The 15076-nt window shown below is 48.1% G+C and overlaps 1 protein-coding gene across 2 annotated transcripts in view; it reads right to left on the bottom strand.

Moving 5' to 3' along the window:
• Positions 1 to 11046, bottom strand: part of ptk2b (protein tyrosine kinase 2 beta) — a 115653-nt gene extending 104607 nt beyond the window's left edge. For both annotated transcript variants that reach the window (XM_033026102.1, XM_033026103.1), the window contains exon 1: positions 10939 to 11046. The gene's annotated coding sequence lies outside the window, so the exon portion shown is untranslated. The remainder of the gene's footprint in view (positions 1 to 10938) is intronic.
• Between the last annotated feature and the right edge of the window lie 4030 nt (positions 11047 to 15076).

The following is a 15076-nucleotide window of genomic DNA, read 5'->3' as shown; positions in this document are numbered from 1 at the left end:
TATATTTGCAGAGCTTCTTTTCACAACCATCTCAAAACTGTTGGTAAACATGCATTAGAGATCACCTGGATGTTACCTGGGCTTGCTGGCGAGTTCTAGGGAGAGATTGGATGGGCAGGGACTTTAATCTTTGGAGCGTAAGAGGCTGGGGGGGGGGGGGGGGCGAGCAGGCCGGAGCACTTCACTGAGGTGTACAGAATCATGAGGGGCATGGATAAAGTGAATGGATGATTCTAAAACTAGAGGAAAAAGCTTTAGAGAGAGGCGAGAGATTGAACAGGGACCTTAGGAGCAACTTCTTCACTCAGGGGGTAGTCCATATCTGGAATGAGCTACCAGAGGAAGCTATAGAAGCGGATACAATTACAACTTTCGAAAGATATATAGATTAAAAGGGTTCAGGGTTAAGGAGCAAATTCAGGCAAATAGGACATACTCCAAACGCCACCTTGGCCGGCACAGTCAAGTTTGGCCGATGGCTATTTCCTTATGGTATAGCTCTATGACTCTTTGACTGTTAAGCGAGTTCAGTTCCAAGGAATTATCTGCACAGTTCACGCCTCTTTACTTTACTTTAAAGAACAGCACGGAAACATGCCATTTGGCCCACCGAGTCCGCGCCGACAAGCGGTCACCCCGTACACTAACACTATCCTAAACACTCGAGACAATGTACAATTTTTACTGAAGCTAATTAACTTACTAACCTGTACGCCTTTGAAGTGCGGGACGAAACCGGAGCATCCAGAGAAAACCCACGCGGTCACAGGGAGAACGTACAATCTCTATACAGACAGCACCCGTAGTCAGGATCGAACCCTGGACGGGACATTGCTCCGATCACACTGATAATTTTGATCTCAACAGAAGCCCCCCAATATTTTGTCAGGACATTGAAGCTTTGCTCTGCTCACTCAGAATCTCAAGTAGCTTTAAGTAGCTCTCAGTGCAGCACAGTGATGCAGCAGTATAGTTATTGTGGTATATAGTACAGCACAGAGAACCCTGGTTCGATCCTGACCTCGGGTGCTGCTGTACGGTGTTTGCACGTTCTCCACGGCACCACGTGGATATTCTCCGGGTGCTCCGGTTTCATTCGATATTCCAAAGACATGCAGGTTTGTAGGCTAATTGGCGCTCTCTAAATTGTACATACTGTGTCGGATAGAACGAGTGCACAAGGTGCTAGCCGACTTCAGGACTCCGTGGGCTGAAGGGCTTGTTTCCATGCTGCATCTCTAAACTAAACTCTCCTGTACAATGAAGTAAGAGTCATCCCATCGCGCACATTCACCATTTAACACTGACAGCAGACTATCCCCATGTTATGGACCTCCCTACCTCAGGAGATGTCTCCATAACTTCCCTCACCCCAGTCCACATCCTGCCAAAGATCCACTAACAGGACTGCCCTGGAAGATCCATTGCTTCATCCTACACTTGCCCCCATCAAACCAATTACTTCCTAATTGGTGAAGGGTCCTGGATTGAAAGGTTGACTTACTTCTTTTCACAGATGCTGCCTGTGCTGTTGAGTTTAGTTAACTTTCGCATCCATTCCCTACATGCTAAGGGCAATATACAGAGACCAATTAATCCACAAACCCACATGTCTTTGGGATGTGGGAGGAAACTAGAGCACCCGGAGGAAACCCACGTGGTCACAGAGAGAAGATGCAAACTCCAAACAGACAGCACCCGAGACCAGGATTGAACTGGGGTCTCTGGCGCTGTGGGGCAGTTGCTCTACCAGCTCTGCCACTAAACCGCCCTTGGAAAATTTCCAACATTTTTCTCTTTTTACCTCAGACTTCCATCATCTGCACAACTTTTGGTGTTTGTGTTGATAAATGATTGTCTGCTGAGGACAATAGGGATATCTGGAGCACCCTCTCAGCACCAAGGTTTACCTCTGTCTTACTTTGCAATGTGCTAATTGATGTGTACGTGTCAGCTCTTCCTCGTGTTTCACATTGTTTAGTTTCTCGCAACAGTTGAGGTCGGCTATGGTGAGAACCTTTCGATTTCCTTCCTTCTCCTCAGAACAGTGAAATGATCTTAAAACCCACATCCTGCACCTGTATCGTACCACCGCATATTCCAGTCTAATAGTTTCACGAACCTGGTCATCCCTCCGAAGAAATGTCAAACTGAGGACTTGCCAGTTCTCTCAACTGGACATTTATTCCTCCACTCAAGTTAATCAGTTTTCCTCCAGTGATATTTATCCAGCAATTATTTATTAATTATTTTGGAATCTGGGCGTGACTGCAAATCTCAGCATTTAGCATCCACCGTAATTGGCCTTGAGAAGGCGGTGGTGAGTGGCAGTTTAGATTAGATTAGAGATGCAGTATCGAAACCGGTCCTTCGGCCCACCGAGTCCCCGCCGACCAACAATCACCCCGTACACTAGTTCTCTCCTATACACTAGAGACAATTTACCAAAGTCATTAACCTACAAACATGCAAGTCTTTGGAATGTGGGTTGAAACTGGAGCACCCGGCGAAAACCCAGGCAGCCACAGGGATAATGTGCAAATTCCATGCAGACAGCACCCCGTGGTCAGGATCGAACCCGCGTCTCTAGCACTGTAATGCCCCTGTCCCACTTAGGAAACCTGAACGGAAACCTCTGGAGACTTTGCGCCCCACCCAAGGTTTCCGTGCGGTTCCCGGAGGTTTTTGTCAGTCTCCCTACCTGCTTCCACCACCTGCAACCTCCGGCAACCACCAGCAACATCCGGGAACCGCACGGAAACCTTGGGTGGGGCGCAAAGTCTCCAGAGGTTTCCGTTCAGGTTTCCTAATTGGGACAGGGGCACAAGGCAGCGACTCTACCCGCTGCGCCTCCGTGCCAGCTGAAAACTTTGAACTTTTTCATGTCATCGTAGAAAGCTCATCGTAGAAGAACTTTAGTAATTCATCCCATTGCAAAGATTGCAAATTTTGTAGCCTGAGCAGCCATGTGCAAAGCTAATTCCATTTTCAAATTTGCAGACGACACCACCATTGTGGGCCGAATAACAAATAATGATGAGACATCAACCTTTCACTCAATGTCAGTAATACAAAGGAGACAGTGATCGACTTCAGGAAGCAACGTGGTACAAATACCCCAGTTTGCGTTGTCGGGACCGAAGTAGAGATGAGACAAAACTTCAAATTCCTACGAGCGGAATTGCAGAGAATTGTGGACGCAACCCACACCATCACACAAACCAACCCCCCTTCTATTGACTCCATTTATACCTCACACTTTCTCAGCAAGGCCAGCAGCATAATCAAGAAGAATTCGCACCATGGCCACTCCCTCTTCTCCCCTCTCCCATCAAGTAAAAAGTATAGAAGTTTGAAAACGCACACCACCATATTCGGGGACAGTTTATTCCCAGCTATTATCAGGCAAATGAATCATCCTGCCACAGCCAGAGAGCAGTGCTGAACTACTCTCTACCTCTTTGGTGACCCTCGGACTACCCTTAATCGCTTCGCTGGCTTTACCTTGCACTAAATGTTATTCCCTTATCTTGTATCAATGCAGTGTAAATGGATCAATTGTAATCATGTATTGTCTTTCTGCTGACTGGTTAGCACGCAACAAAAAACGGTTTTACCATACCTAGGTACATGTAACGATAAACTAAACTCAACTGAACTTCAATGACTCCTCATTTCTGCTGCTCTTGTATATCCTCACCCCTCAGACTCCTCCTTCCCAGTCACAATCCTTGCCATGTTTTTACTGGCCCGATTCAAGCTGAAGAAGGGTTCTGACCTGAAATGTCACCTATCCACATCCTCCAGAGATGCTGCCAGATCCGCTGAGTTCTGTCTTTTAAAAAAATAAATAAACCAGCAGCTGCAGTTCCTTAGTCATAGAGTGATACAGCGTGGAAACAGGCCCTTCAGTTCAACTTGTCCACGCTGGCCAACATGTCCCAGCTACAATCGTCCCACCTGCCCACTTTTGGCCCATACCCTTCCAAACCTGTCCTATCTATGTACCTGTCTGATTATTTCTTAAAGGTTATATCGACTTGTCTTGACTTGAATAGATGCAGGAATAGGTGATTCAGCCCCCTGAGCATGCTCCAGTATTCAGCGTGGGGCAACTGTCTTTTCCTCAACTTCACGTTCCTGTCACCCACAGCAGCACCACATCTAAATGTGTTCAAGGCTGAAGCAGACAGTAACACCAGTTCCATGGCTCTCAGGAGGAGAGAATTCCATAGCTTGCAGAGAAGAAGTTCCTCCCCATCTCCACCTTGAATGAGCAAAGCACTTATCCTAAAACATTGTCCCGGGTTCCAGATATCCTCACTGGGGAAATCCTCTCTACACTCACTGCCACCGCTTTCAGAATCTGATGCTGTCCAGAAGGCCATCTCTCATTCTTCAAAGCTTCTAATCTGCCCAACCTCTCTTTGTGTATCAATTACTTCGTCAGGGATCAACTCAGCGAACCTTCCCTGCATTGCCTCCAAATAGAGGCTCATCCCTGCCTTATCCAGGGTGGTTAGGACTGCATGAAGCCCTCCTAGTTGGGTCAAAGATTTCTCAATTTTACCCTCATTGCTGCTTGTGATATAGGCCAACATTCCATCATGTTTCAAATTACGTCCACTACCGTTTTTCAGGCACCCTTGGTTCCAGAGCCTTTCTGGATTGTCCGTTTTGCCGCTCCAATAGAGGTCACAGCCTGGGGTGGGGTGGGGTGGGGGGGGGGGGAAAATAAGATACTGGCCCGCAAAGTCGTCTAATGCCCATGTCCCACTTAGGAAACCTGAACGGAAACCTCTGGAGACTTTGCGCCCCACCCAAGGTTTCCGTGCGGTTCCCGGAGGCTGCAGGTGGTTGCCGGAGGTTGCAGGTAGTGGAAGCTGGTAGAGAGACTGACATAAACCTCCGGGATCCTCCAGGAACCACACGGAAACCTTGGATGGGGCACAAAGTCTCCAGAGGTTTCCGTTCAGGTTTCCTAAGTGAGACAGGGGCATTAGGGAAAGGATCTGCTGGTTCCGGCCGGGCCAGAGTTGCAAAGTGCAAATGGCAAATTCGACCCAGCAATCGGAACGGAAGTCCTGATGTGGTCTAGATCGGCCGCCTCTTATTTGGGTGAGACTAGGGGAAAGATTTTGTCTGGTTTATGGAGGGGGGGGGGGGGGGGGAGATCATCCACATTCCAGCATTCCCCAGCCTCTCTCCATCGAGACAAAACTACACTTTTACCTTTCATTCAGGCGGAAAAGATTGCAAACTACAGCAGATCCTGAATTCTGCTGCTCTTCTAGATCCTCCTCCCCCGACGTTTCTTCAGACACCTTCCCAGTCCCAATCCCTGCCACGTCTGCTCTTGCCCCACCAAACTTCCGAAGAAGGGTCTCAACCCAAAACATCACCTATTCCTTTCCTCCAGAGATGCTGCCTGACCCGCTGAGCTACTCCAGCTCTTTGTGTCTCTCTTCTTTCTTCTAACCATGATTTGAACTCATCCCCGATCGCGAGCCAGCCCACTTTCATCTGTTGACCCTTCAGATGTCCTCAGCCACTTCACCAGTTTTCAGTTCCATGGTCCCGACCAGGTCATCTTCGTACAATCCCTCTGTATCATTTTCCAATCCATGATAGTCTAAGGCCACTTCTTCCTTGGGCAGAGAGACCCAACCAGTTTCCTTTGACCCTTGACAAATCCATACTGCCGTCTATGATAAGACCCTGTCGCATCTTATTACACCTCACATCCCACACACTGTACACACACACACCACACCCACTGTACATACATACCCTACACAAACCATACACACACCATTGTACACAACCCACACTGCGCACACACACTCCACACTGTACACACACTCCACACTGTACACACACACTCCACAATGTACACACACTCCACTGTACATACACACTCCACACAGTACACACAGTACACACATTCCACACAGTACACACACTCCACACTGTACACACATTCCACACACATCACACTCTGTACACACACTTCAGTCTACATATCTCATACAGCGCACGTGCATACACACACAGTGCACACACACCACTCACTGTACACACACCTCACAATGTACACACATATACACACCCTGGACTGGACATGCCCTGGACTGTACACACACCACACTGTACACACATATACACACCCCCCCCCCCACCAAACGTACTTCCAACACTGCAAACACGCTACATGCCTGGTCATGCATACTCCCACGCTTCACGCATACTGCACATGCAACACCCCACATTAAGGATGGTTAGAAGGTTTGTAGCAAGTTGTTGTCTGCAACTTCAGTCCCAGAGCTGACTACCTCATGACTGAGATAAATGAACACCTCTCTGAAGACAGCAAAAAAACTGGTCCCATCTTCCAGGTAAAGCCATGCCTTCTCCCTGTGGATGTCCAAGTTCCACGGTCCAGCAAATAACTCCCCCTGCTATCCTGCCCAGTACTCAGAGATTAAACAGGCTTGGCTGACAATCTGAGTTTCGAAGAGTGAGAGGTGATCCTACTGAAACATATAAATCTCTTACACAGCTTGGCAGTGTAGAGTCAGAGAGGATATCTTCTCCTGGCTAAAGTCTGGATCCACAGTCTCAGAGTAAGGGCCATGTACTCAGGATTATGGTCAAAATAAATTGTTTCACCCAGAGGATGGTGAATCCTCTCCTTGAGAGGGGACTGACAAGGCATGGTGGCTAGGATGATTATACAGGTACTACCGAAAGAGATTTAGAGATTTGTGGATATCAAGTCGTCAAGTCGTGTCGAGTCAAGTTTATCGTCGTATACACAAGCAGGGTGAAATGCAGGTACAATTAAATATTTTGCTTGCAGCAGCTTCACAAGCACATAGACTCACATAACACACAAGAACAAGTTATACACATGTTACACATACATTTTACAAACTCGGTAAGAAGAAAATGACTGTGCAACATATAAGTTACTAAGAAATGGAAAATAAGTCCATGGTAGTGCAAGAGGTGGTCCATATTGTTCCGGTTGATGTAGGATTAGGGTTGGGTAGGTCAGTTCAGGAATGTGATGATTGTAGGAAGGTAGCTGTTTAGTTTAGGGATACAGTGCGGAAACAGCCCATCGATTCCACGCCGGCCAGTGATCCCAACACTAACACTATCCCACACACATTAGGGACAATTTACAATTTTACTAAAGCCAATTAGCCTTTAAACCTGTACGTCTTTGGAGTGTGGGAGGAAACTGGAACTCCAGGAGAAAACCCACATAAGTCACGTGGAGAACCTACAAACACCGTACAGACAGCACCTATAGTCAGGATTGAACCCGGGTCTCTGGCGCTGTAAGGCAGCAACTCCACCGATGCGCCACCGTGCCACCCCAAAAGCTGTTGCAATACTTGATGGTGTGAGACTTCAGGCTTTACCTCCTGCCCAATGGTGGCAGTGAGAAGAAGACATGACCCGGGTGGTGGGGAAGATAAGGGAATCATCGAATTTACTGTAATGCAGTAAGGTGACAATGGAATAAAAGATAATGATGATTTTATTGAAAGACAGAACAGGTACAGAGGGCCAAATGGCCAGTTCTTAGAACTTTTGCCCATGTCCTGATGTTACATGCATCAGTGCCATTTAGGTTTAGTTTAGAGATACAGTGCAGGAACAGGCCCTTCAGCCCACCGAGTCCAATGCAACCAGTGGTCCACATACACTAACATTATCCTACACACACTAAGCACCTTATACAACTTTACCTAAGCCAATTAGCCTAAAAACCTGCACGTCTTTAAAGTGTGGGAGGAAACTGGTGCTCCCAGAGAAAACCCACATTGGTCACGGGGAGAATGTACAAACTCCGTACAGACAGCACCCGTAGTCAGGATCGAACCCGGGTCTCTGGCGCTGTGAGGCAGCAACTCTATTGCTGCACCACCGTGCCGCCCTATCCATCCGCCCCAGGTTTGTGACCAGTGGTGTACTATAGGGATTGGTGCTGGGACACTGGTCATATAGCAAGGGCCCAGCCTGCCATTGCTGTATTGACAAGGTTTGTCAATATCCTCAGTGGTGATGGTTACTGGGCTCCATCGTCAGGGCAGTAGGTTCACTCCAGTTGCACCTTCCCCCTGCTCCGAGCACTCTGGTGACCTTTACAAGGTTATGGGGAGAAGGCAGGAGAATTGGATTAGGAAGGAGAGAAAGATCAGCCATGATTGAATGGCGGAGGAGACTTGATGGGCTGAATGGTCTAATTCTGCTCCTATCACTTATGAACAACCACAACTCTCCTTGTAGCTCTGTCAGTATTGTACTGTGGAGAGTACATCAGCCCATTCATACACTACCAGCTCCCTCTAACAGTGCAATAATCACAGAGCCATGCAGCATGGAAACAGGCCCTTTGCCCCATCTCGTCTATGCTGACTATGTCTGGTCTGGTCTGGTCCTATTTGAATGTGTTTTGATCCATATCCCTCTAAACCTTTTCTACCCATGTACCTACCCTAATGTTGTCCATGTGGACTTCAGTAAGGCATTTGACATAGTCTCATGTGGTCCAGAATGTGAAGACACATTGGATCCAATGCGAGCTGGCTAATTGGAGATAGAAGGTGGTCATGGGAATATGTTGTTCTGATTGGAAGTCTTTAGACAGTTAGGCTTTAGAGACACAGCATCAAAACAGGCCCTTCGACCGACCGAGTTCACGCTGACCAGCGATCCCCGTACCTCAACACTATGCTACACACACTAGGGACAATTTGCAATGATACCAAGCCAATTAACCTACAAACCTGTACATCTTTGGATTGTGGGGGATTACCAGGGCACCTGGAGAAAACCCACATGGTCACTGGGAGAACGTATAAACTCCATACAGAAAGCGCCATAGTCAGGAACGAGCCTGGGCCCATAGGCTGTAACTCTACCGCTGCGCCACTGTGCCACTCCATCCATCCATAACTCCGCCCCAAGTCTGTGACCAGTGGTGTATTACTGGGATTAGTGCTGTGACACTGGGTGTCTATGATATACACCAACAGCTTGGATGCAAATGCAGGTGGTTTGATTAGTAAGTCTGTGGATGTTGCCAATGTTGTGGTTCGGGAGCATGTCCAAGGCTACAGCGAGATATGAGTCAGATAGAATGTTGGGTGAAATGTTGGCAGATGGAATCTATTCCTAGTACGTGTGAGGTGATGCATTTTAGGAAGTCAAATGGTGGTAGCACATCACATTGTGGTAACAGTGGGACGGGCAAGGTGGCGCAATACTAGAGTTGCTGCCTTACAGTGCCAGGACCCGGGTTCGATTCTGACCATGTGTGCTTGTCTGTACGGAATTTGTACGTTCTCCCAGTGACCTGCATGGGTTTTCTCCGGGTGCTCCGGTTTCCTCCCACACTCCAAAGACATACAAGTTTGTAGACTAATTGGCTTGGTAAATTGTAAATTGTCCCAGGTGTGTGTAGCATAGTGTTAATATACGGGGATCGCTGGTCGGCGCGGACTCAGTGGGCCGAAGGGCCTGTTTCCACGCTGTATCTCGAAACTAAACTAACTTTGCAGTAAATGTTGGTGAACGGAGAGACCTTGGGGTGCAAGTCCATTGCTCCCTGAAAGTGGTGACACAGGTCGATGGCGTGGTGTTGAAGGTAGATGGCATGCCTGTCTTCATAGTTCAGGGCATAAAATATAAAAGTTTGAGCGTTGTGTTGCATACGTTTAAAATAGTGGTTAGGACACACGTGAAGCATTTTTTTGGTTCTGTTCACCACCCTTTACGAATGATGAGGTTGTCCATAGTTGCATGGATAGTGTAGTTATGGATGGATGGATTGATGGATGGGGTTATGGGCAGAGATTGAATCAATTGGGCTTGTTTTCACTGGAGCAGTGGAGGCTGAGGGGGACCTGACCAAGGTGTGGAAAATTACAATGTGCATAGTTCCAGTAAAATTGCCAAAACCATTTCCTCAGTAGAAGTTTATAAAGTAAATAAGAGAACAGAGGTTTAAGCTGAGAGGAAGGAGTTTGAAAGGGGATATGAGAGGAAGTATTTTTTTCACAAACTCAGTCTTATCCACCTCAGTTTTAATTGGTGTTCCCTTAAATCCAGGATTCATAATGTGGTGCAGCAGATAATGTTTCAAGGTGGTTGATATCTGGAACGTGCTGTCAGAGGTGGTAATGGAATTCAGATACATTTAGACAGGCATTCATATAGGTAAGGCATAGAAGGATACATGCTAATGTGGGTGATTGGGATTAGTGTAGACGGCACCACACTATGAATCCATTGCTTACGGAGTCACCAAATAATACTGAGGTGGATACGTTTGTGGATCTTTGGCCTTCCTGGCCCGTAGATCTGTTGAGGCTGCATCCATGAATATAGCGTTGAGATTCTTAATCCAACTTCTCACTGGAGTTCATGGCCATAACACACCAGTGCCATCAATTCCCTCAATCCAAGCCAGTCCACTCAATCCCTGCCTTTCGAGTTGAGCCCCTATGTCCCTCCACACTGCCCTCCCTGCTGTATAACGGCCCTTTCTCCACCTCTGGTGAAGGTCTGATCTCGACCCGTAATGTCACCTATTCCTTTTCCCCCGGAGGTGCTGCCTGACCCGCTGAGTTGCTCCGGCATTTTGTGTCCACCACACCGCCCTCCACTTATGTTGCCCTGCATTTGACCAAGGCTTTCAATCTCCCTTGGCACCCGCGGGCTCAGCCCTTGAGGGCAGAAGCAGCCCAAGCCAGTTTCACACACAACTCCATTTCCTGATTCACGCCTTCGGTGGAGAGAGAGAGAGAGAGAGAAACAGAAACAGAGAGAGACAAGACACCTACCTGGCTCGTGTAACTCCACTCCCCTGCCACAGAACTGTCAGACCATCCTCAATAACTCCTGGCCCAGAAGAGTACTCACCAAGTTTCAAGGTGGGCCCTTAATGCCAGGCTACAGGTGACCAACCTCACTCAGGCACTCTGAAGAACATTAAGAAAATTGGCTATACCACATGGCCCCTCCCCTTGAGAAACACAAGCTACTTCCTGAAACTTCAGTCTAACATACCTTAAAGCTCAGAAAAGAAGCCCACCTCCTTAAAAAAAACATTTTTAAAGCCAGTTTCTGTGTGACTGCCCAGAACTTCATAGGCCACGTTCTGCAGCAGAAATGCCCTACACCCCTTGTGTGGGCCGATGCAGATGTGAATCTGCTGTCTATCTTTCTCCAGTGCTCACTACCAGGGTCAGGACATAAGTCCTTTAAAGGCCTTGTCCCACTTTCCCGAGTTGCTCACGAACTCTCCCGAGTATTCCCCTTGATTCGAACTCGGGGAATGTCGGTAGCAAGCTCGTAGGAGGCCGTAGGAGTCCGTAGATGTTTCCTAGCGGCTCGTAATGCCAGCCGTAGGAACATAGGGCATCAGGTAAGTCGGTACGTTTTTTCAATGTTGAAAAATGTCCACGAGTTAAAAAAATAGCCCCGAGTACCTACGAACGGCTATTACCGTAATTCTCCGAGTTCGAATCAAGGGGAAAACTCGGGAGAGTTCGTGAGTAACTCGGGAAAGTGGGACAGGGCCGTCAGCGGCCTTAAGACCGCACACTGGAATATAGAACAGTACAGCACAGGAACGGGTCCTTCAGCCCACAATGTCTGTGCCCAACATGATGCCAAGTTTAATTATTCTACCTGCATGTGATCCATAGCCCTCCATGTCCCTGCATATCCACATGCCTATCTAAAAGTCTGTTAAACACCATTATCTTATCTGCAAACGTTCACCTCTGACCAAAGGTTTTGTTAGGGTGGACCTGACTCAGGTAAACCTTCAAACAGCAGGGGGAGCAAGCTGGCAAAATTCCCATCCAGGTCTTTCAGAAACGGGGTTACTTGACCTGCGGTGGTATGGGGCCCACTCAATATTCCCAGTGAATCCTGATTTCTGAATGCTGATTTCATACAAACATAAAAATTAAGAGCAGGAAAAGGCCACCCAGCCCATGCTCCTGCTCCTCCAATTCACTGAAATCATGGCCGACGGGGCACTGCCACAAGAAGTGGCATCTATCATCAGGATTCCCATCATTTGGGTAGGGCCCTCTTTTTGCTGCTACTGTCGGGCAGGAGGTAAAGAAGCCTCCAGATTCAGGAAGTTACTTTCCTAAAGCCATCATGCTCTTGGGATAACTTAATCATAACCAATGGGTGGTGAATCTGTGGAATTATTTGTCATAGTAGGCTGTAGAGGCCAAGTCAGTGAATATTTTTAAGGCAGAAAGATTTTTGAATAGACAATAGACATAGGTGCAGGAGTAGGCCATGCGGCCCTTCGAGCCAGCACAGTCATTCAATGTGATCATTCAATTCAATTCAATTATGGTGCAGCTGCTGTACCATACCGTGAAGCAGGTGGTCAGGATGCTTTCGATGGTACAGCGGTGGACAGGATCTGGGGGGACAGGTAAGCTTTCTTAAGCCTCCTCAGAAAGTAAAGGCGCTGCTGCGCCTTTTTGATCAATTTGGTGGTATTGAGGGACCAGGACAGATCCTCTGAGATGTGTACCCCAAGGAATTTGTAGTTGGAGACGCGCTCCGCCTCAGTCCCGTTTATGTGGATGGGGGTCTGTCTGCCACCTCTGGTCTTCCTGAAATCAACGATGATTTCCTTCGTCTTCTTAGAGTTGAGGATGAGGTTATTGTTGGCACACCAGGCTGCCAGGTTCTGGACCTCCTCCCTATAGGCTGATTCGTTGTTGTCGCTGATCAGCCCTACCACCGTGGTGTCATCAGCAAATTTTATGATGGCGTTGGAGCCATACTTAGGGACGCAGTCATGGGTGAAGAGGGAGTAGAGGAGAGGGCTGAGCACACAGCCCTGTGTTCAGTGTTAGAGTGGCGGAGGTGAGGTTGTTGATCCTAACAGACTGTGGTCTGTTGGTGAGGAAATCCAGTGTCCAATTGCAGAGGGAGGTGGTGATGCCAAGTCCGCTGAGTTTGGTGATCAAGCTGGCGGGGATGACAGTGTTAAAAGCGGAGCTGAAGTCGATGAACAACAACCTGATGTAGGAGTTGTTGTTGTCCAGGTGGGTCAGGGCAGAGTGTAGGGCCGCAGATATGGCGTCCTCTGTAGACCTGTTGGGCCGGTAGGCAAACTGATGGGGGTCCAGTGTGGGGGGGAGGCTGGCTTTGAGGTGAGCCAAGATCAGCCGCTAAAAGCACTTCGCGATGACGGGGGTGAGTGCCACTGGGTGAGTGCCACTGGGCGGAAGTCGTTGAGACTCCCTGAAGCTGACTGTTTGGTCACTGGCACAATGGTTGAGGTCTTGAGGCAAGTAGGGACGACACCCTGGGCCAGTGACAGATTGAAAATGTCAGTGAAGACCAGGGATAGTTGTCCAGCACATGCCCTGAGCACCCGCCCGGGGATGCCATCGGGGCCGGCAGCTTTGTGCTCATTCACTTTGCTCAGAGCGCCTTGTACAACAGAGGTGGAGAGTGAGGGGTTGTTCGTTCGGGGGTGGGGCAGCTTTGATGGCTGGTGTTTTGTTGTCCCGGTCAAAACGAGCATAGAAACAATCATGGCTGATCATCCACAATCAGTACCCCGTTCCAGCCTTCTCCTCATATCCCCTGACTCCGCTATCTTTAAGAGCCCTATCTAGCTCTCTCCTGAAAGTATCCAGAGAACCGGCCTCCACCGTCCACTGAGGCAGAGAATTTCACAGACTCACAACTCTCTGTGTGAAAAAGTGTTTCCTCGTCTCCGTTCTAAATGGCTTACCCCTTATTCTTAAACTGTGGCCCTGGTTCTGCACTCCCCAAACATCGGGAACATGTTTCCTGCCTCTAGCTTGTCCAAACCCTTTATAATCTTACATGTTTCAATAAGAACCCCCCTCATCCTTCTAAATTCCAGAGTATAAAAGCCCAGCCGCTCCATTCTCTCGGACAGTTCCGCCATCCCGGGAATTAACTTTGTGAACCTACGCTGCACTCCCTCAATAGCAAGAATGTCCTTCCACAAATTTGGAGACCAAAACTGCACACAATACCCCAGGTGTGGTCTCACTAGGGGCCTGTACAGCTGCAGAAGGACCTCTTTCCTCCAATATTCAACTCCTCTTGTTATGAAGGCCAACATGCCATTCGCTTTCGTCACTGCCTGCTGTAACTGCATGCTTACTTTCATAGACTGATGAACAAGGGCCCCCAGATCCCGTTGCACTTCCCCTTTTCCCAACTTTACACCATTTAGATAGTAATCTGCCTTCCTGGTTTTGATACCAAGGTGCATAACCTCACATTTATCCACATTAAACTTCATCTGCCATGCATCTACCCACTCCCCAAACCTGTCCAAGTCACCCTGCATTCTCATAGCATCCTCCTCAACGTTCACACTGCCACCCAGCTTTGTGTCATCTGCAAATTTGCTAATGTTACTTTGAATCCCTTCATCCAAATCATTGATGTATATTGTAAATAGCTGCGGTCCCAGCACCGAGTCTTGCGGTACCCCACTCGTCACTGCCTGCCATTCTGAAAGGGACCTGTTAATCCCTACTCTTTGTTTCCTGTCTGCCAACCAATTTTCTATCCATGTCAGCACTCTACCCCCAATACTAAGTGCCCACAAATCTCCTATGTGGGACCTTTACAATGAACATAGAAAATAGGTGCAGGAGTAGGTCATTCGGCCCTGAGAGCCAGCACCACCATTCAAAATGATCATGGCTGATCATCCAAAATCAGTACCCAGTTCCTGCTTTCTCCCCATATCTCTTGATTCCGTTAGCCCTAAGAGCTATATCTAACACTCTCTTGAAAACATCCAGTGAATTGGCCTCCACTGCCTTCTGCGGCAGAGAATTCCACAGATCCACACCTCTCTGGGTGAAAAAGTTTTTCCTCATCTCAGTCCTAAATGGCCTACCTCTTACTCTTAAACTGTGACCCCTGGTGCCAGACTCCCCAACATCGGCAACATTTTTCCTGCATCTGGCCTGTCCAATCCCTTCAGAATTTTATGTGTTTCTATAAAATCGCCTCTAATCCT

The sequence above is a fragment of the Amblyraja radiata genome, chromosome 8 (genome assembly GCF_010909765.2).
Source record: "Amblyraja radiata isolate CabotCenter1 chromosome 8, sAmbRad1.1.pri, whole genome shotgun sequence".
NCBI lineage: Eukaryota > Metazoa > Chordata > Chondrichthyes > Rajiformes > Rajidae > Amblyraja > Amblyraja radiata.
The sequence above is the reverse complement of the archived record's forward strand: the minus strand, read 5'-3'. Positions and strand labels throughout refer to the sequence as shown.